Source organism: Oryctolagus cuniculus, chromosome 4 (assembly GCF_964237555.1).
Source record: "Oryctolagus cuniculus chromosome 4, mOryCun1.1, whole genome shotgun sequence".
Taxonomy (NCBI): Eukaryota; Metazoa; Chordata; class Mammalia; order Lagomorpha; family Leporidae; genus Oryctolagus; species Oryctolagus cuniculus.
The window spans coordinates 149,707,484-149,722,136 of record NC_091435.1 but is presented as its reverse complement, the minus strand read 5'-3'; the positions used below and the strand labels follow the sequence as shown (position 1 = coordinate 149,722,136).

Below are 14,653 nucleotides of genomic sequence, written 5' to 3'. Positions count from 1 at the left end.
CTCACTCTGTCTCGGTGATTGAAATAACCCCTCAAAAGAGAAACAGATGAAGTGATGGTTCTTTTCCGCTTTTCAAATCTCACTGAAGAGGTGTTAGTTATGCCTCCAGTATTCCCTTTCTTTAAAAAAAGGTCAGTGTCAGACAGCATCTCTGAAGGAATTGCTAATTGAAACCAGCATTTCGATTTCAAAACGGCAAAAGCTTATGGCCAACAGATACATGAGAAAAAGCTCAGGATCACTAGCTATCAGGAAAATTCAAATAAAAACCACAGTGAGACTTCACTCACCCCAGATAGAAAGCCTCTCATCCAAAAGTCAAAAAATGATAAATGATGGTGAGGATGTGGGGGAAAAAGTACCCTAACACACTATTGGTGGAGATGTAAACTAAAACAGCCATTATGGAAGACAGTATGGAGAGTCCTCAGAAATCTGAAAATGGATCTAGCATAAGACTTGGCCATCACACTCCTGGGGATTTACCCCAATGAAATGAAATCAACATATGAGAGACTTGTGTGGGGAGCAATCCGGACTAGACTGAGTTGCTCGAATTAGGACTTATTCTATGCATCTGCTCTCCCACAATATGGCGCTGGGAGAGAAGTAAACAGCTTCCGCACAGCTGCCTCCAGTTCAACCAATTAACTGTAGGACTTGCTCCTGATTGGAGAGCAGCGTACTCAGCCGAGTTGGGATTGGCGGAGGAGGACTATAAAGGAGGAGAGAGACGGCATGCACCGGGAACATCTATGGGGAACATCTAAGGGAACCCGTGCAGCCCCCGAGAGAGCCGGCCGGCGGTGTGCCGCTCCCCTGCGGAAGTGGGGAATGCGGCCAGGGGGAACTGCCCTTCCACGGAGGTGGAAGGGATAGTAGCCAACCCGGGAAGAACCAGCAGCAAACCCGGGGAGGGCCGAGCAGACGAGAGAACAGCGCAGGGTCCTGTGTCGTTCCTCCACGAAGAGGGGGAGCGACATAATGGTGCCGTGACTCGGATATGAAGCCTAGGCAGGGTTCTGTGTCGTTCCCCCATGAAGACGGGGAGCGACATAATGGTGCCGTGACTCGGATAGGAAACCTGACTCGGATAGGAAACCTAGCTTGGATAGGAAACCTAGGACGGATAGCAAACTTAGGAGGGAAGAAACGGGAAGAAATGGGAAAATACCGGAGAGAGAAACTAGCAAACAGCCTAGGGAAAAGCCGGACGAAAAAGGAGCCGGAAGAAGCTATTGAAAGCCTAGGCATAGACTCGAAACAGCCTAGGGAAAAGCCGGACGAAAAAGGAGCCGGAAGAAGCTATTGAAAGCCTAGGCATAGACTCGGATTCGGACTACGGGGGGAAGCTGGGAGAAATCTCTAAGGTCGAAAGCGAAAGTGAAAGCTAGAACAAACAGACTCGGACGCGGACTGTGGGGAGAGGCCAGGAGAAATGAGGGAGGAATATTGTTGGAAGAAAACTTGGGGAAACATACCGGGTAGAGAAAAATGTTAGGGAAATTGAAGCCGCGGGGGGCAGGCCGAGGCGGAAACGAAAGCCACTTTGGGGTTCTCAAGTTAGCCCGGGAATAGGGGGCGAAAAGTTGAAACTAGAAGCTGAGACGTAAGCCAGGTTGGGATCCGTCTGATTAGCCCGGGGAGCAAAGGACGGGAAGCCAAACCGTGGGGCGGAGACGTACGCTGGGTTGAATTCGCCAGGCTAGCCCGGGGAACTTAGATTGAATCCTAGTGGCGGAGACGCAAGCTACGCTGTGTTACTCGCGGAAGCCGCCGCGTGCAGAGAGAGCACGGGGCGTGAATAGATAGGGAACGCTGGCGTAGGCCGTGGTTCAGACGCGAAAGAGTTAAGCGTGGAGACCGCGGACCGCGCAAAGCCGGGAAGCCGCGCAGAGAGGCGCGCGGGCTGAAGCGGCGCAGAGCCGGGAACCCGCCGGCGGGGCGAGGTGCCGGAAAGCCGCAGGGATAAGAGAAACAGAAGTTTGGAAGTGAAGTAAAAGAGAAATGGGAATGCTGGAAGATAGAAGTGAAATGGGAGAGGTAGGAATGCCCGGAGATAGAGAAATAGAGAAAAATAAGGCCTCCCCTCAACATGCCAATTAGAAGGCTTGGATTCGGTCTGCCTGATTTAAGGCGGTAAGCGCCAGCAAAGCTCGACCAGAGTATGAGCTGCAGGTCACCGAAGATAGGCACAAACCAACACTAATAAGTCTCCCCCACAATACGGCAATGAGAAGGCTTGGATTCGGTTTGCCTGATAGGTTTTGTAAACACCTGCAGGCAGTTCTAGCAGAGCAGAGTATGCGCTGCAGGGCACCGAACACAGGCACGCATCAGCGCCTAAAAACCTCCTCACAATGGCGAAGAGAGGACCCGGATTCGGTTTTCCTGATTGATAGGACTTGTAAGAGCCTGTGGCAACTCTAGCAAGTACAGCAGAGTGTGTGCTGCGGGACACCGAAGACAGGCGCGTATCAACGCCAAAAAATAAAAAGAAAGGGGGATCTGTGGGGAGCAATCCGGACTAGACTGAGTTGCTCGAATTAGGACTTATTCTATGCATCTGCTCTCCCACAATATGGCGCTGGGAGAGAAGTAAACAGCTTCCGCACAGCTGCCTCCAGTTCAACCAATTAACTGTAGGACTTGCTCCTGATTGGAGAGCAGCGTACTCAGCCGAGTTGGGATTGGCGGAGGAGGACTATAAAGGAGGAGAGAGACGGCATGCACCGGGAACATCTATGGGGAACATCTAAGGGAACCCGTGCAGCCCCCGAGAGAGCCGGCCGGCGGTGTGCCGCTCCCCTGCGGAAGTGGGGAATGCGGCCAGGGGGAACTGCCCTTCCACGGAGGTGGAAGGGATAGTAGCCAACCCGGGAAGAACCAGCAGCAAACCCGGGGAGGGCCGAGCAGACGAGAGAACAGCGCAGGGTCCTGTGTCGTTCCTCCACGAAGAGGGGGAGCGACATAATGGTGCCGTGACTCGGATATGAAGCCTAGGCAGGGTTCTGTGTCGTTCCCCCATGAAGACGGGGAGCGACAGACTTGTTTGTATCCCTGTGTCTATTGCAGCTCAATTAACAATAGCTAGGCTGTAGAATCAACCCGATGTCCATCAACTGATGACTAAAGAAAATTTGGTGTGTCTACATTGTGGAATACTACTCAGCCATACAAAAGAATGAAGTCCTATCTTTTGCAACAAAATGGATGCAATTGGAAACCACTATGCTTAGTGAAATAAGACAGTCCCTGAAAGACAAGTATATGTTTTCTCTGATTTGTAGTAGGTAATATAGAATATAAAAAAATGTAGAGGAATGAAACAAACATCTTATGATTTGATTTTTAGCTCTTGTTTATACTCCTGTGGAGCTGTGGTATTTCTAGTTTTTACTTGTTGAATATTATGGTTAGTGGTGCATTAAGCCTGTAATTATTGGCATAGACTGAAATCATATTTTTGTTAAATTTAAAAAAAAAAAACAGAAAGGAAGGAAGGAGGAGGACTGAGGGAAGGAAGGAAATATGGTTATTGCTTTAGAATTGTACTTGTGAATTCTATTCTCTTTATATGAATAAAAGTTTTTGAGAAAGAAATTGTGCATACACACACACACACACACACAAAGCTTAGGCAGAGAGGGAGGCTTGGTGACGAGCGAGTGAGTGTTCCTTGTCTCCAGAGCAGCCATTCTAAATTTGCATGCAATGTCTGAGGCATCCTCTACACAACCCATCCCTCAGACTCAGCTGTCTCGAGATCTGTGATCAATGACTTCTGCTTTTCTTGAGACTGTGAGGGATACAGCATTATGCCATGGGCCACACCACAGAGTGTGCGACCTAGCTGGGGACATTGGGCACCTCACAGAGGGATCTGCAAGACTGGGATTAAGTGCCAAGTTCCACCCTAGAGGAGCTGGCATCACAAAAGTTCCCCACCGGCGTCGCGGCTCAATAGGCTAATCCTCTGCCTGCAGCGCTGGCACCCCGGGTTCTAGTCCCAGTTGGGGCGCCGGATTCTGTCCCGGTTGCTCCTCTTCCAGTCCAGTTCTCTGATGTGGCCTGGGAGTGCAGGGGAGGATGGCCCAAGTCCTTGGGCCCTGCACCTGCCTGGGAGACCAGGAGGAAGCACCTGGCTCCTGGCTTCAGATCAGCACGGTGCACCGGCTGTAGTGGCCACTTGGGGGGGGGCGGTGAACTGACGGAAAAAGGAAGACTTTTCTCTCTGTCTGTCTGTCTGTCTCTCCCTCTCTCTCTCACTGTCCACTCCGCCTGTCAAAAAAAAAAAAAAAAAAAAAGTTCTCAGGAGAGACTCCTCTCCTACAAAGGGTCAGACAGATGCGTGCACTACTCAGATGATGGCTTCTCCCTGAAACACTCCACTTGTATTTGCTTCCCTGCCCCAGGAGTGAATTAGCCTCTTTCTGGTTGGAACCCACATGCTGGCCAATTTGTTCTCTAAGTCTGGTCAAGTTTGGGTCAAACTGTACGTCCATATCTGGTGGTAGTTCAGAGCCCTTCCCGAGACTCCTGAAGGTTCCTGGCTGTTTTGATGATCCCATACCCTGGGCTTCGGGCCCATTTTGCACCACATCGATCCAGAGTGAAAATCTAGCCTTGTGATCCATTTTCCCTAATACCCGTCTGCACTTGAGTCTTCTGTGAGGGCACTTGACTCTTGAAGACTCAGAGGCTGACAATAAAGGTCTTGTGTCACAAAGACATAACAACTTCAAACTGATCAGTAGGCATCCCCGATCTTTAGAGAGGCCTTATAGCTACGCAGCGCAGGTAGGCTCACCAGCAAGTAACCTCTGAGATGATTTTCATGTGGAAAGTGTCCTGAGGGCCAGCTTGCTGGATCCACATATGGAGGCCCAGGAAGGAAGCAGGACAGGCAAGAGGCACAAGTCGGGTGGTGGCACCATCTCATCAAGTTCTCGTCAGCAGCATGGAAGGCACTGACACTGGGCAGCCTTGCAGAGTGGTCCCAAGTTGGTTTGCCACAGCTAAGTCCGAGAACCCTGGATCAGCCAGCGACTGGCGACAGGAATGCAGGACGGGTGTGAGCCCTGGTAAGGAAGCCCTTGAGCTGAGCTGAGGGCAATTCTTCAGGAGGACTGATGGCTGAGGGCTGCGGGCCGTCTGCCAGGGGCACCCGGAGCAGCTGGAGGGAGACATCTGTGTTCTAAAGAGAAGTTTTCATCCCAGCTCCAGTCTGGCTTTCTCCTGCAGGGTGCACCAGGCACTCTGAGGAAATGCATTTTCTACTTGCAAAAGTCTCCCCCAGTGTTCTTTTCTAAATAAAGTCTCTCTCTCTCTCTCTCCTCTCTCTCTCTCTCTTTCTCTCACAACATGTATACCATAATTCCATTTTCAGAGCTATGAGAGGCATCAGAGAGGTAAATTTCTCCAGTGAGAAGAACAGGGATTTTAGGATCTGAATAATCTGAGTTTACAACTTGGCTCCTCTTATTCTAGGGTCTTGGACAAGAACATTTGCTTCTTCATGCCTCAGTCTCCTCTGTGAAATGGAGGATTGATCAGTGCAACAATGAAATAGCACTCTCTTCTGTAGTAAGTGGGCACCCAGTATTGCTGAGTTACCCCCTTCTCACCTCTTCCCTGACCCTATCGCCATTTTATAGCCCATGACTTTGTGAGTGGGAGTCTAATGGCCTGTGGAAGTGCTCGTTCCAGTATTTGTCTCATTGCAGAGATTTGAGATCCTGCTTCCAAACAAGCCTTCCTACATAGCCCTGTAGCTGTGGGCAACTCTATAACAGAAGTCCAGGGCTGGAGAGGCTTGGGAGCAGGGGCAGGTTCAGGACTTCTAGGGCAATATTTATGTTCATAGCACTGAGGTTTCATCAGACTTCCCAGCACTTCTTTTTTACCCTCCCTCGTTCAGTTTTTTTTTTCCTAGAGTAAAAAGTAAAATATGTTGTGGTACAATGCATTAAGTCACTGCTTACATATTGGAGCACTGGTTTGAGTCCTGGCTGCTCTGCTTCCAAACCAGGTTCCAGCTAATGCACTTGAAAAAGGAGCGGAAGATGGCCCAAGTACTTGAATCCCTAACACCCTTATGGGAGAGCTGGATGGAGCTCCAGGCTCCTGCCTTTGGTCCGGCGCAGCCTCAGCCATTGCAGCCATATGGGGAGTGAATCTGCAAATGAAATGTTTCCTTCTCTCTGTCACTCTGCCTTTCAAATAAATTAAATACGTCTTTAAAAAATCAAATATGTATTATATGTCATATGTATTTGATTTCCATGAAGACCATGCCTGAATTGTAGTGAAGTTGTACTTTTCCCAGCTGGGGGTCAAGAGAATGATACAATTATAGGAAATTAACACAACTATTTCTACATTCTTTTGAAATATCTGTAATCTGTTCAGTTCTGAAAACCCTAAACACCACCAGACAGAATGAGTTAAGCAGGCAATCTCATGTTATTGCTGTATTCATTGAGCTTTGACTACCAGTTTCAATTTGGCAAATTAGAAAAAGAGAGCATCCAACATAAACTCCACTCCCTGCTACAGAATAAACTGTCCCATCTGGGCTCCCAACTCATGGGGCCTTGGGAAAGAGGCAGCTTCCCTCTGAGAGTAAGGGATGATGACGCTGGCGAGCAAACAAGCTGAACAGATACTATTTTGGATTCTTGATAAGGTAGGTAGAGTCGGAGAATCACAGCTGTCCTCCCTCAAGGGAGGACAAAAAGACTCAATCTTTTTGGGAGTGAGGGGCACATGCCGGCAAGTCATGCACGTGCACTCTGTGTGTGCAAAGGAACAGCCAGAGGCATGTTGGGTGGAGTCAGATACAGAATAATGAGGAATGCCTTAGAATAACTGGAGGCATGTGTGACAGAGAAACAGTATTTCCAACTGCATTTGAAAGAGAAGGTGTTTTTGGTCCAGCTGTGCCCGTGGAAGCCAGCCTAGGTGGAGGGCTACCCATACAGGTGCAGGCGTGCTCTTTGGTGTGGCCAAGGAGTGTTCAACAGAAGCAGAGGTCCCTGCTTCTGATAAAGAGAGTAGAGCTGTGTTATGGGAATGGCATGAAAATTTAGCCACTGGGTCTTCAAGGCTGATCCAGGGATCTTTGTGTTGAGTGTTCATCTGAGTTTTTTTTTTTTTTCTTTTTAAGTTTATTTATTTATTTGAAAGGCACAGTGACAGAAAGAGGGAGAGACAGATTTTTCATCTGCGGCTTCACTATCCAAATGCCCACCACAGCCAGGGCTGGGTCAAGCCAAAGTCAAGAGCCAGGAGCCAGGAACCAGAAACTCCATTCTGATCTGACCCACATATTTTGGGCAATCATTTGCTGCCTCCTAGATTCACTAGCAAGAAGTTAGATCAGAAATGGAGGCAAGACTCCATCCCAGACACTCCAATATGGGATGCAGGCATCCCAAGAGGTGGCTTAACCCTGTGCACCACAATGCCCACTCTTCTATCTGAGATTTTTAAGGACTACATTATTATTCCTTGATTAATTTTCTGAATCATCAGAGTCTCCCAGAAATGCTGTTCAGTCCCTGCCAAGCCAGGAGGGGGTGATGTACTTGACTACTTGTCACATGTCCTTCAACTCTTCATACTCCAGACAGAGCCAGAATCCCCCCACCCCCACCCCCTGGTCTAAAGCCAGGACATTCTGGCTGCCCTTCCTATTGCCTCAGTCCTGGAGACACCTGTTAGACCAGTAACACTGTGTGCAAGGCTGAGTTCTCACTTCACCTTGGCATTTCCCACCTTATCTTAGGGGCATTCTTCCTTCTGGAGATGACACAGAATCACCCCTGATTCCCAGGTTTCTGCCATGGAAATCATCATGCACTCTGTTCTGTCCAACCCCCATCAAACATCTCATGGCAAGAGACTATATTTATGAAGGTTACCGGAAAGCTATGGACACTGCCCATTTCTCCCTACCCTCTCCATCTCCCCACTAGATCCACCTGTCCGTGACTGTGATTTGTTTTAGTGGAGGGGGCTGGAAGTCTCCTCTGCTTGCCGCCCCCACCCCCAATTTGTCCTGAGTGTGCTCTGACCTCATGCCACAGATTTGCACTAAAGGAAAGGACAAGAGACAGCCGTTATCAATTCATTGCCATCTTCTGTGTTGTGCTTTGTTAGGATTTCATTGCCTACCCCACAGTGTCAGAAAGCTCTGTTTTTGACCTCTGAAGAGCCTTCTCTCCTTAGTGGCAAGTTTGCATTTTGTCCTGGGCTAGGCTTTGTGAGCGTACTGATCCTGTTTTCTTGTGCTGTCTGGCCACTGGGACCCACAGAATCCAATTTGCCTCTCCACTCCAATACTGAATGACATACATTTCTGTGTGCTAATCTTCCTGACTTTATTTTCCTTTCTTCTGGTTTCAGCTAGTTTATTTTATTACAATCTGATAATTTTTAAAGACTTATTTATATATTTGAAAGGAAGATTTGCAGAGAGAAAGATCTTCCATATACTGGTTCACTCCCAAAATGGCCACATCAGCCAGGGATGGGCCAGGCCCAAGCCAGGAGTCTGGAACTCCATCTGGGTGTCAGATGTGGATAGCAGGGGCCCAGGGCCAACTTCTGCTGCTTTCCCAGTAGCACTAGCAGAGATCTGGGCCAGAAGTGGAGCAGCCAGGATTAGAACTCGCATCCATAGGGGGTGCCAGTATCACGAGCGGCAGCTTAACCTGATGTGCCACAACACTGGCCCCATCTATTATTTTTCATGAGATAACCTATCTTTAATTTACATTATAGTCAAAGGCTTCCTGGCTCCACGAAATAAAGAGTTGAACAAATAGAAATGAAAACGCCGCAGTCCAGCAGGGAAATAGGCAAAGGCTGTAATAGTTTGTGCTGTGTGTTCTTTCAGGCTCACATGAGTGCTTTTGGGCATGAGATGGCATCCACAAACAAGGTAGTAAGTAAATAAATACCAGAGCTATAAAACATGAGTTAGACATGGTCACTGTGCCTCAACACATGAACTGGCCAGAGGAATTAGAGGAATTCTAGGTCCACGTTGGTCAGCCTGGGCTGCCGTGGCAGCGTACCCGGAAGCGTGACTCACACGAGAGTCTGCTTCTTCAGCGTTGGAGGCTGAAGGTCAGGAGGAAGGTGTGAGCAGGTGTCGTTTCTCTGGAGGACTCTCCTGGGTGTGGAGATGGCCACCTTCTCACAGCCCTGAGAGGAAAGAAGGAAACATTGTCTTTCGTGCATTTTGTCAGTGACAGTTTTCTGATCCCAGAAAATTATTATGTTTACCATGGGGAAAATCAGAGAACTGGTGAGACTTGAGAGAAGCAGGGCAGGTGGGAGAGTGAAGTTTGCACACACGCAGGCTGTGCCCTGGTGAAGGATCTGTGTGTTGCTCAGGCTATTGTGTCCTGGACAGTTGTCCATCCACTTTCTGGGCCCAGGGATGTGCCCTGTTGCAGCAGTGCTGCCAGAAACGCTATGATTTGTTGCAGCACTTGTTACAGAAGCCTGAGGTAGCCTGCCTGTAGCCTGCCAAATTTCTACGAGTCTCCCAAATCCTGTAAGATCAGAGAACCCCCAGCCGGCACCGTGGCTCACTTGGTTAATCCTCTGCCTGCGGCGCTGGCATCCCATATGGGCGCTGGGTTCTAGTCCTGGTTGCTCCTCTTCCAGTCCAGCTCTCTTCTGTGGCCCGGGAAGGCAGTGGGGGATGGCCCAAGTGCTTGGGCCCTGCACCTGCATGGGAGACCAGGAGGAAGCACCCGGCTCCTGGCTTCAGATAGGTGCAGCGCCATTTGGGGAGTGAACCAACGGAAGGAAAACCTTTCTCTCTGTCTCTCTCTCTCTCTCTCTCTCTCACTGGCTGTAACTATCTGTCAAATTAAAAAATATCAAAGAACCCCCAAAATTTAATATATGTGAACAAAATTGACATTTTGAGATCCGATTATTGTTTACAGCCCTTGTCTCTGCTGTTGAGGAACAGTGGTTTTTTTTTCTTCTTCTTCTTCTTACTGTTTACTGAATTCTTTGCTTAGTGGAGGGTTAAGCTTATGATTATAAATAAACTTAAAAAAATAACAGAAAGGAAGGAAGAGGGAGAGTTGGAATGTGGGCAGGAGGGAGTGTAGGGTGGCAAGCGTCACTATGCTCCATGAAATTTGTTTACCTTATATAAGTAAAAAATTACTAAAAAATCTTTTCCACTTGCCTTCTTCCTTTTCTTCTTCTTTTTGAGAGAGATTTAACCTTTTTAGAGAAACTTTAAGTTTACAGAAAATGGAGAATTGATTTCCTGAAAATGCCCTTTCTCTATCAATGCAGAACCTTCCCACTTTTCTGCATCCCCTCTGCCCCGTCCGGCAGTGTGCCACGAGTGTCTCGGGGAGTCTGGCCAGCAGACTCAACCCAGGGCCCGCGACGACGGTTTCTCGGGCGAGAAAAGAACAAACGACATTTATTGGTCTTCAGTAGACTTTTTATTAGAGAAAGTAAACGTGACAGAGGTAGGGTGCAAGGAGGAAAGAAGAGGCGAGAGAGAGAGCTTCCTCCTTACACCCGCGGCTTATATACAAAATGCGACCAATCAGGAGCAAGCTAGAGTCCATGCATCAGGCACACCAATCCGGTCTCTGTTCACGTGAAGGGCATGTGTCCTTCGGCCAATCAGGTGAGGTGTCACGCAGCAGGCAGGCAGGCAGACTCACTGCGGGGGTCCTGGCGCCATCTTGTTGTTTACAGCGACCTCGATCCCTCAGCCTCCGGAGAGCCCCGCCCATAGGAAAGCCCCTGGTCAAAACCGAAAGTAAAAACCTCCGCCTAGCGATGCCGCCGTGGACTATTCCCCCACAAGAGTGGTACATGTATTAGGCGTGATGAAGCTATAGATACATCAGAATCACCCGACGTCCACAGCTTACATTCAGGTTCACTCTGTTTGTACACTTTATGGGTTCGGACAACTGTATCATGATATGTGTCCATCATTATAGCCTCTGGTAGCACACAGAGCAGTTTCACTGCCCTAAAAACAGTCTCTGCTCTGACTGTTCATCCCTTCCCCAACTTCCAGCCCCTGGGAGCTACTGATCTTTTGACTGTTTCCATGGTTTTGCCTTTTCAGGGATGTTATATGGTTGTAATGATGTAGAATGTATATTTCTTATGTTGACTTTTTTTTTCACTTAGTAATACACATTTAAAGTTCCTCTCATGGATAGATATCTCATTTCTCTTTTTAAAAATATTTATTTATTTATTTGAAAGAGCAACAGAGAGAGACAGAGAGAGAAATCTGTTTGCTGGTTCACTCCCCAAAAAGCCATACGGGCCGGAACTGGGTTAGGCTGAAGCCAGGAACCAGGAGCTTCATCCAGGTCTCCCACATGGGTGGAAGGGGCCCAAGCACTTGGGCCGTCTTGTGATGCTTTCCCAGGTAAATCAGCAGGGAGCTGGATTGGAAGTGGAACACCATGACACAAACTATGACACTGGCATTGCAGGAGGTGGCTTAATCCAGTATGCCACAATGCTGACCACCCCTGCCCCGTGCACATGTGGGCCTGCAGTGGAAGCTTTGGATTTTCACAAAGTCCAACTTATTGATTCTTTCTTTCATAGACTGTGTCTAAACAGCTATCACCATACTCACAGTCTTCTAAGTTTTCTCCCATGTTAGCTTCTAGGATTTTTATAGTTCTGCATTTTATATTTAGATTTAGGATCCATTCTGAGATAATTTTTGTGAAAAGAGTAAGGTCTGTGTCCAGATTCAGTTATTTGCATTTGGATAGCCAGTGGCTGTCACAGTGTTTGTTAAAAAGACTGTATTTGCTCCATCGTCTTGCCTTTACTCCTTTGTCAAAAATCAGTTGACTTTAGGGACAGGCATGTGGCCTAGGGGTTAAGACACTGGTTAAGTTGCCAATGCTACAGATCGGCTGTGCTTACAATACTAGCTTCCTGCTAATGTGCAGGTGATGGTTCAAGTATTTGTGTCCCTGCCACCCACGTGGGGAATCTGAAGTGAGTTCTCAGCTCCTGGCTTTGGTCTGACCTAGTCTAGTCCAGGCCATTGCAGGCACCTGGGGAGTGAACCAGCAGATGGGATCTTTCTCTCTGTGTTTCTGTCTGTCTGTCTGTATCTCTCTCTCACTCTCTGTATGTGTATGTCTGCCTCTCAAATTATATTTTTTTTAAAAAATTAGTTGCTTGTATTTATGAGACTATTTCTGGACTGTCTATTCTGTTCTATTGATCTCCTTATCTGTTCTTTTGCAAAGATCACAATGATTTGATTGTACAGCTTTATAGTAAATCTTAACATAAGATAGAGTTAGTCCTCCAACATTGTTTTCTCCATAAAATTGTTTTGATTATTGTGGGTCTTTTACCTTCCCATAGAAACCTCAGAATCTGTTTGTCAATATCCATAAATTATTTTGCTGCGATTTTGATTGGGATTGCATTTGATCAAGCGTAGAAGAACTAACATACAGACATATTGATTCTTCCTATGCATAAACATGGAACAACTCTCTATTTGTTTAATTCTTACTACTTTCTTGGAGTTTTATAGTTTTCTTCATGTATCTTCTATACACTTTGTTAGATTTAACCTAAGGATTTCATTTTTTAATGCTAATGTAAATGGTAATGCAATTTTAATTTCAAATTACGCTTGGCCGGCGCCGTGGCTCAATAGGCTAATCCTCCACCTTGCGGCGCCGGCACACCGGGTTCTAGTCCCGGTCGGGGCGCCGGATTCTGTCCCGGTTGCCCCTCTTCCAGGCCAGCTCTCTGCTATGGCCAGGGAGTGCAGTGGAGGATGGCCCAGGTGCTTGGGCCCTGCACCCCATGGGAGACCAGGAAAAGCACCTGGATCCTGGCTCCTGCCATCGGATCAGCGCGGTGCGCCGGCTGCAGCGGCGGCCATTGGAGGGTGAACCCACGGCAAAGGAAGACCTTTCTCTCTGTCTCTCTCTCTCACTGTCCACTCTGCCTGTCAAAAAAAAAAAAAAATTACGCTTGTTCATTGCTTGTATAAAGGAAAGCAATTTGTTTTTGTATATTAACCTTGTCGTTCAACCTAGTTAAAATCTCTTTTTTAGGAGTATTTTTTTAGTCCTTTTGGATTTTCTACATATTCAATCATGTCATCTGTGAATAAAGACAGCCTTTAAAAAAAAAAACTAGATCTCTGTTTTATGCAAAAATTCCATAGGAAAACAAATTTTGAATTTTGAAGAGCAGAATGAGACAAGCATTTACATCTTTTTTTTTTTTTTTTTTTTTTGGACAGGCAGAGTTAGACAGTGAGAGAGAGAGAGAGAGAGAAAGGTCTTCCTTCCGTTGGTTCACCCTCCAAATGGCCGCTATGGCCGGCGCGCTGTGCCGATCTGAAGCCAGGAGCCAGGTGCTTCCTCCTGGTCTCCTGTGCGGGTGCAGGGCCCAAGCACTTGGGCCATCCCCCACTGCCTTCCTGAGCCACAGCAGAGAGCTGGCCTGGAAGAGGAGCAACCGAGACAGAATCTGGCGCCCCAACCAGGACTAGAACCCGGGGTGCCATTGCTGCGGGCGGAGGAGGATTAACCTAGTGAGCCACGGCGCCGGCCAAGCATTTACATCCTTCCTTTGTCTTCAGCCTTTCTCTAGCACTTCCTCCCTCATCTTTCACTTGGCAGAGGTGAAATATGAGACTCCTCTTCCCTCTGCTCTCCTCCCCTCCCCTTCCCTCTGCTCTCCTCCCCTCCCCTCCCTTCTCCTCCTCTACTCACCTCCTCTCCTCTTCACTCTCCCTCCCTTCCCCTCCTCTCCTTTCCTCCCATCTCCTCTTCACCCCTCTTCTCTCCCTGCTTCCTCCTCCCCTCCCCTCCTCTCCTCACCTCCTCTCCCTTCTCTCTCCCTGATCTCCTCCCCTCCCTCCTCTCCCCTCCCTTCTGTTCCCCTCTGCACTTCTCCCCTCCTATCCTCTCCTATCTCCTCCTCCCTTCCTCTTTTCTTTCCTCTCCTCTCATCCCTTCCCCTCTGCTCCCCTCCTCTCCTCTCTCCTCCTCTAATCTCCTCTCCTCTCCCCCTCTCCCCCTTCACTCTCTTATCTCTCTCCCCTCCCCTTCCTTCCCTCCCCTTCTCTCCCTCCTCTCTCTTCCTCTCCCCTCCCTTCTCTCCCCTCCCCTCTCACCTTTGTCTCTACTTTCTTCCTCCTCTCTTCCTTCTCTTTTCTTCTCTCACTCTTTTTCCAAAAATTTACTTAAAGTGTCAACAGGTGAACATCTTACACTTGTCTGTTTTAGTAGACAAATGCCAATTATTATTCATATTCCTAGGAGTGCACTCTTTCTTTCTTTAAGATTTTATAATTTATTTATTTGAGACATAGATGGCTTGTATTTCTATTTGTTTTTTTTTTTTAAATATATCTGTATCTGTTGTCCATTCATGTTTATTCTTTTGTGAAATGTCTTTTGAGATCCTTTGCCCATTTCTTAACTGGATTGTTCAGATTTTATTTTTTTAGTTCCTTACATACTATGGACACTAGTCCTTTGTCAAATGCGTAGTTTGCAAACATTTCTCCCAGTATACCAGTTACCTCTTCACTCTGTTGATAGTTTCTTTGGATGTACAGAAGTTTCTTAGTTTCATT

General features: G+C 47.7%; 1 protein-coding gene across 14 annotated transcripts in view; it reads left to right on the top strand.

Moving 5' to 3' along the window:
* NEK11 (NIMA related kinase 11) overlaps nucleotides 1–14,653 on the top strand; it is a 334,291-nt gene that overhangs the window by 259,438 nt on the left and 60,200 nt on the right. The gene's annotated exons all lie outside the window — the stretch shown is intronic.